Raw genomic sequence first — 5,971 nt, 5'->3', positions numbered from 1 at the left:
TCCTTCCTTCCTTCCTTCCTTCCTTCCTTCCTTCCTTCCTTCCTTCCCTCCTTTCTCCCTCCCCCTCTCTCCTCTCTCACATACTGCCCCCAGAGCTCCTCAGTTTTGCACACAAAGCCTGTAACAAAAGAACTTCCAGAAGCACAGTGCCACATCTTTACTCCTGAGTGAGAGATGTCCCGGTGGCTTCAGAACATGCAGCTTGTCCTGAGCAGCCAGCAGAGTCAGTCAGAGCAGGTCCCATGCTCAGTAGCCTGGGGTGCCTCCAAGAGGCCAGCTAACTCTGTCAGCTTGTTCTAGGTAGAGCAGGCTCCCGTCTGGTGGAGCTGCTGCCTCCAAAAGGAGCAAACTGGACCGTAACAGGTATCTCCCACTGACTTTGTTTCTTGGCTAAAGTCTGCCCACCACAGATTTCAACAAAGAGTTAAAGCCTTTCTGGGAGAATGTTCTGGCAGGTCTTCAGTTCTGCTTGGAAGACGCAGGAGCTTCTGATGTATACTCCGCCCCCCCGGCAAAAAACAGGACCTTGCAGCCTTCCTTTAGTGCTCTCCAAGGGACTTACAAGAGCCTCTCTCTGCAGAGCAATGGCTTTTTAAAGTAATGCTAAATCATTTGCTTTTCTTCTATATTGACTGGAAAGAAAGCTAAGAACAGGATATCAAGAAAGATGGGTGTCCCTATGGTCAGGTCACCTGGAGATGAAAACTGGATGTTTTAATAGGCATGGTTATTTACTAGTGGTGGACTTAAAATTTTGTTTTGGTTATAAGTATGTCTGCATGGGGTATGCACGTATTGTAAGTGCTGGCTCCTTCAGAGTCCAGAAGATGGTGTTGGACTCCCAGGAACTGGAGTTACAAGCAGCTGTGAGCCAACTGACATAGGTGCTGGGAACTGAACTAGGGTCCTTTGCAAGAGCAGTAGGGCGTCCTTAGCCACGGAACTATCTCCCCAGCCCTACAGGATATTTAAGAAGAAAGGAAGGAGCACCTTCAAGTGGCCGCGAGGGACCAAATGGGGCCAGGAGGCAATCTCACAGAGGTACTCCACCTCTCCTCTAGGTACCCTGAGTGGCAACTAATAGGACCATGATGGGGAATTCATTTCTCTCCCAAGGCAGGTAAGACTTAAACACAGCAGTTAACAGCTCTCAGTAGGGAGCCTGGTGTTGAGTGAGTTGTCAGTCAATGCCACTTGCTATTGCGAAGGTAGAGAGAGCTGCTGACATCTTTTGAAAGAACCTGGAGATGAGTCAGTGGTCAAAAGCACTTGCCACTAAGGCTAACAACCTGAATTTGATCCCTGGAACCCACATGGTAGAGGCAGAGCTGACTCCTTGAAAGTTACCCTCTGACCTCCACACATGTCCACCCATATAGACACATAAATAAATAAATAAATAAATAAATAAATAAATAAATAAATGTAATCTGAAAATTAAAAACAGAAAGAGCACGAAGAGGAAACCAATAGTTAAACAAAGCAAGCTTTAGCGCTCCAAAACCCAGACTAAATTGGGGCATCCGAAAAAGACGGAACTCTGTTCTTTCTCTGTGATCACACATCTTTTTTTAATCACTCACACCATTTCCACAAAGAACCAACACTCCATATCTAGATAGGCATTAAAAGGATTTACAAAGTGGATTTGAACACCCAAGTTGTTTTTTTTTTATCTCAAGTTGATAAAAAGTCACTGCAGAAGGATTAAATTCCTAGGAGCTGCATTTCCCATTCATGTTTATTTTAAACTGTAGTTTCTCTCTCGGGTTTCTGTTTATGCCACTGAGAATCTCTCTGAGGCTGTCTCAACTAGCTGGCTGTGTGCACCTGCGCGGTTGGCTGAGAGCATACTACAGGTCTCTGGCTATCCGGCACTCTGGCCTGGGATCGCCTCTTCCCAGGACCCCATGTTCTGAACAGGCGCCCACCCACCCCAGAAGTCCTGGCAGGTAATCTCTCTTTGGGAGAGCCATGAGTAGTGAGTGGGTAGTCCTTTGAACTTAGTTAGACTCTCTAAAGCCACCGGTCTTAACTGAGACCTCCCCAAGGTTTCCTTCCTCTGCAAAAGTCGTTCTTAGTTGCGTGTGCGCAGGCAGAGATGATGTTTGCCTGTTGTCTGCCCCTCCCCCCCACCGCCCCAGCTCCAAGACTTTCTCCAATGCACGGACACGCTCTTGCTGCTGGCAAACAAGAACTGATTCCTCCGAGAACCACTAACCCTTGTCCAGCCTCCTGGTTTGGAGCACCACCCCAAAACCCTCAGCGGGGTACACACATCTCTAAAAAACAGAATTTTAACAAACCATGGCAGGAAACAAGGATTGCCCCTGGGGCCACTGGCCAGGAGCTTCAGCAGGACCAGAAGATTAAGTTACTGCGGGAAGATCAGGCCAGGCTGGACACAGTGCCAGTGCCAGCAGGTGGGCAGGGTGAGTGGGGGGCTGCGCGCGGCTCCCAAAGGGCCTAGGAGACTGCGACAGGCCCCAAGAAGGCGGAAGCCTGGACAAGTGCCTGTCGCCGCCCTCAGCTCAAAGAGAAACTGCTTCTCCTTATGGGGGAGGGCAGGGCAGGGCAGGGACCGCCCGCTGGGCAGCAGGTGCGTGGTTAGCACGCGCCGCAGGCCTGAAAGGACCCCAAATGCACCCTCAGAGAGCGTCAGACCCCCTCCACATGCTGAGGGCGGCCTCTCTAGACCGAGGTCACCTCCCACCCTAAAACTCCTCCCCCGACCTCCCACCACCATTCCTAGGCCGCCGGAGTTTCGGCGACTCCAGGGTACCCGGGGCTGGCTGGAGAGCACTCCGGGATATCCCCAGGCTTCCAGTCTCCACCGCTGTGGACCTGGGTCTACACTCGCGTCCAACCCTTCCTAAGACACATCTGGGCTGCCGACCTGGTGTCGCGTCCTGGAGGTCGCCTGGCTGCCACCTGCCGGGCCACCTGCGCCTCCGGTTAGGTGTGACCCAGGCACTCCTGGCCTGGGAGAGGAGGCAGAGTTCTGCTGACCGCACGGAGCGCCCCCTCCCTCGCCTCTCTGGGAGGCAGACTCGGTGATGGGGTCTCCCGCTCCTAGGGGCACAGAGACAAAGGCACCAGGGCCGCCTAGCGCGTCCCCGCTAATGATCACTTACCGGTGCTGGCTGCGGCTCGGAGGCCAAGACGGGCCAGGGAGCCCGGCAGGAGTGACCCAACGCTGGGTTCGGGGTGGCTGGGGAGCGGGTACTGCTTTCCGGGGTCTCGAGGCTCACGCCGCCTGGGCCGGAGGCTCTTCCTCGCTGGCGCTCAGCGACCGTGTCTGACAGCGGCTGCTCTGGGGATGGGCGCGCACCCCGCTCCCGCCCCTCCTCCCTCTGCCTGCGAGCAGGTAAACGCGCGCCACTGGGAGGGCGGGGGACACGTGGGGACCCAGGGGCAGGGCAGCTCTCCCAGCGGTGGGGCGGGCCTTTGTTCGTCACCGCCCTACGCTCGGCACGGCTGCTCCGGGGACTTTCCTGCTGCAGTAACCTGGGGTGGCAGGAGCTCACAAGAGAAGTCTAGGATGGCATTGCCCTGCCCCACGGGTTACCGTGAGCCCTGGAATCTGTCCCGGATGAAGAAGTCAGCCTGGCCTGAGGTGGATCTCTGTGTTCTGGGCCTGAAGCTGGAGCTGAACTGCAGGTGCTGGCTGGAGGGCCCAGACGCCTGTTGTGAAGGAGGCTAGGGACTCCAAAAAGGAAGCTCTCCCTTTCTGACACACAGGAACCTGCTGAGTAGTTGTTGCGTTATTGAACACAGGTTCTTCCTGGCTGTCATGTGGATCTTTTGACTCCGTCAGCCTGACTCCAGGTATGTGGGAGGGACTAGTGGATGGGGACTACACTGAGTGAGTCTCAAGTTCTTCATGACAGAAATCCTGCTAGGGAATCAGTCAGACAACCTGGCATGCATGCAAAGGAGAGCAGAGAGCAGGATGACTTGAAGCTGCCTCCCAGGGAGGTTCACATCCTGTGGAAGATGGAGAATCTAGTGACTTCGTCTAAATGGCAGTCTTTCTAGGGCAAACATTTCCACAGCAGTCTAGGTATACCTGATTGGTCCTTACCTGGGGAACTTGTGGTGCTGGAGCATGTAGATTCTGAGGTTTGGAGTTAAGAATAGAAAGGCAGGAGAAGGTGCTGGTCCAACTGAAGATGGAGTGACCTTAAGGTTGTTTTAAGGAACCTGGTCACCTAGGACAGTCATGTCCAATGTTCACAGCTGGTCAGCTCACCCTTGACGCTCGGGCCACCAGAGGATGCTGGAATTCTAGCTCTCAAACTCCATACATCAAAGTCTGTGCATCAAAACTCCACGCCAGCAGCCGGAAGGCAGATGTGTCTCAGCATCCCTGGCCTGCAGGTGTCAGTGAGTGTGGGCTTCGGGGAGCTGCCCACACAGGCTCCTGCCCTCCAAGGCTCTGCTCATTGCCAGAAACAGCAAGCCTCCGTCCTGTGGCAGGCGTGACCAGGCCAGTTAGACCCTTTGCAAAGGACTTAGGAAATGTTGCCTGCATGGGGTCGGCGGGATGCAATGCTTGAGCAGATAGGCAGCCAGATAATCAAACTGCATGAAGAGGACCTTCAGGGAAAGATGTGAGTGTCGAGTGGGCTGCTCAATGAGGCCATTGGTCAGTATCTGAAGAGCCATGGTTCAGCAGTTTCCTGCCCTACTGGTTAAGGAAAGGACCCAAGGCCCCAAGGACCAGGGGAGAAGAACTAAGTCTCACTGTGGAGTTAACACTTTCTCAAAGACTCTAGCCCTTAGCAAAATGGCTGAGACTCAGCCCTTTGGGTAAAACTAAAAATCTCCTTTTGCCAAGTCTTGACAATGCCTCCTGTTGTCTTTGATATATTTTTTTAAGAAGCCATGGTGCACAGTACAGTTGCTTCCTTCTCCCTCAAAACCTCAGGCCTCTAGAGGTGGGGTGTCTGTAGAGCCCTGTCAGCATCTCAGGCCTCGGGAGGCAGCACCGGCTTCTGAGTTTCACCTGCACTGAGCACATGCTTGTTGCGTCAGACTCCAAATGCACCTGGTGAATCAAGATGCAAATTAGGGCTGGTGACAGTCAGGGTTAGAGCACTTGCTGTGTGAGCTGGAGAGCCTGAGTCTGAGGTCTCCCTGATGGTGTGAAAGCTAGGCGAGACTGCGGGTCTGTAATCCCAGCCCTGGGGAAGGAGGAGGCAGCTGCATCGCCAGAGTTAAACAGCAAGTTTCGGATTCAGTGAGAGACTCAGTCCCAAGAAGGGAAGGAAGCAGCGAGCAAGAGAGGAGGCCGTCTGATGCCCTTTTCTGGCTTGTGTATGCAAGCATCACCGTGTGCACAGAAATATACACACCACACACATGCAGAAGCAAACTGACCTAAATACTTCTCCAGATGCTTGGATCTGGGTTTTCTATTTTACTTTTCAAAACAACATTTCTAATTCTATTTCAGTTGTGAGAAACTGGATTTCATTTTTTCACCTCTGGTCTGTGGTTTGCAGTTTGCTTGAGGTCTTCCTGAAGCCGAGAATGGACTTGGGACTGCATTGTTGTCTCACTAAGTGTTCTGGCAAACAGCTGAGTGTGACTGGCCGTGTTCGCAGACTGTAGGAAAATTAGTTGAGTGACGTACAGAAACACAGCCTCAGAAGGACCTGATGTGAACAGGGAAAGCAGGCGGGGCTGCAGGACCAAGCGTTTTGCTTGTCAGAACTCCTGTTGCTGCTCTTTTTTTAAAATTAGGGCAGGGGCTTCTGGTTGAGAGAAAAGGGCTACCACCATCAGTTTGTTATTATTTTACAAAGCATGAAACACATATTTTCATTTAACAATAGCTTCACCATTCAGTTGGTAAAAGAAAGCATGGAGTTATCGATAGGGCTCAAAGGCTCTCAGTGACCTACAGAAATCCTTGGACTAATCTGCACCCATGCTTTCCACAGGTGCTGTGCTGTGGTTGGTAGCT

General features: G+C 52.6%; 1 protein-coding gene across 5 annotated transcripts in view; it reads right to left on the bottom strand.

The window, feature by feature from the left end:
* The window catches only part of Mbp (myelin basic protein), a 102,743-nt gene extending 99,431 nt beyond the window's left edge, over window positions 1-3,312 (bottom strand). For 2 of the 5 annotated variants that reach the window (XM_055598731.1, XM_055598732.1), the window contains exon 1: window positions 3,135-3,296. The gene's annotated coding sequence lies outside the window, so the exon portion shown is untranslated. Of the gene's footprint in view, window positions 1-3,134 lie in introns of all 5 variants that reach the window. The other 3 variants (XM_055598730.1, XM_055598729.1, XM_055598733.1) reach the window with 3 other exon arrangements.
* Between the last annotated feature and the right edge of the window lie 2,659 nt (window positions 3,313-5,971).

This window comes from Psammomys obesus, unplaced genomic scaffold (assembly GCF_907164565.1).
Source record: "Psammomys obesus unplaced genomic scaffold, mPsaObe1.curated_primary_1811, whole genome shotgun sequence".
Lineage (NCBI taxonomy): Eukaryota > Metazoa > Chordata > Mammalia > Rodentia > Muridae > Psammomys > Psammomys obesus.
Note: the sequence above shows the minus strand (reverse complement) of the source record. Positions and strands in the feature narration are given on the sequence as shown.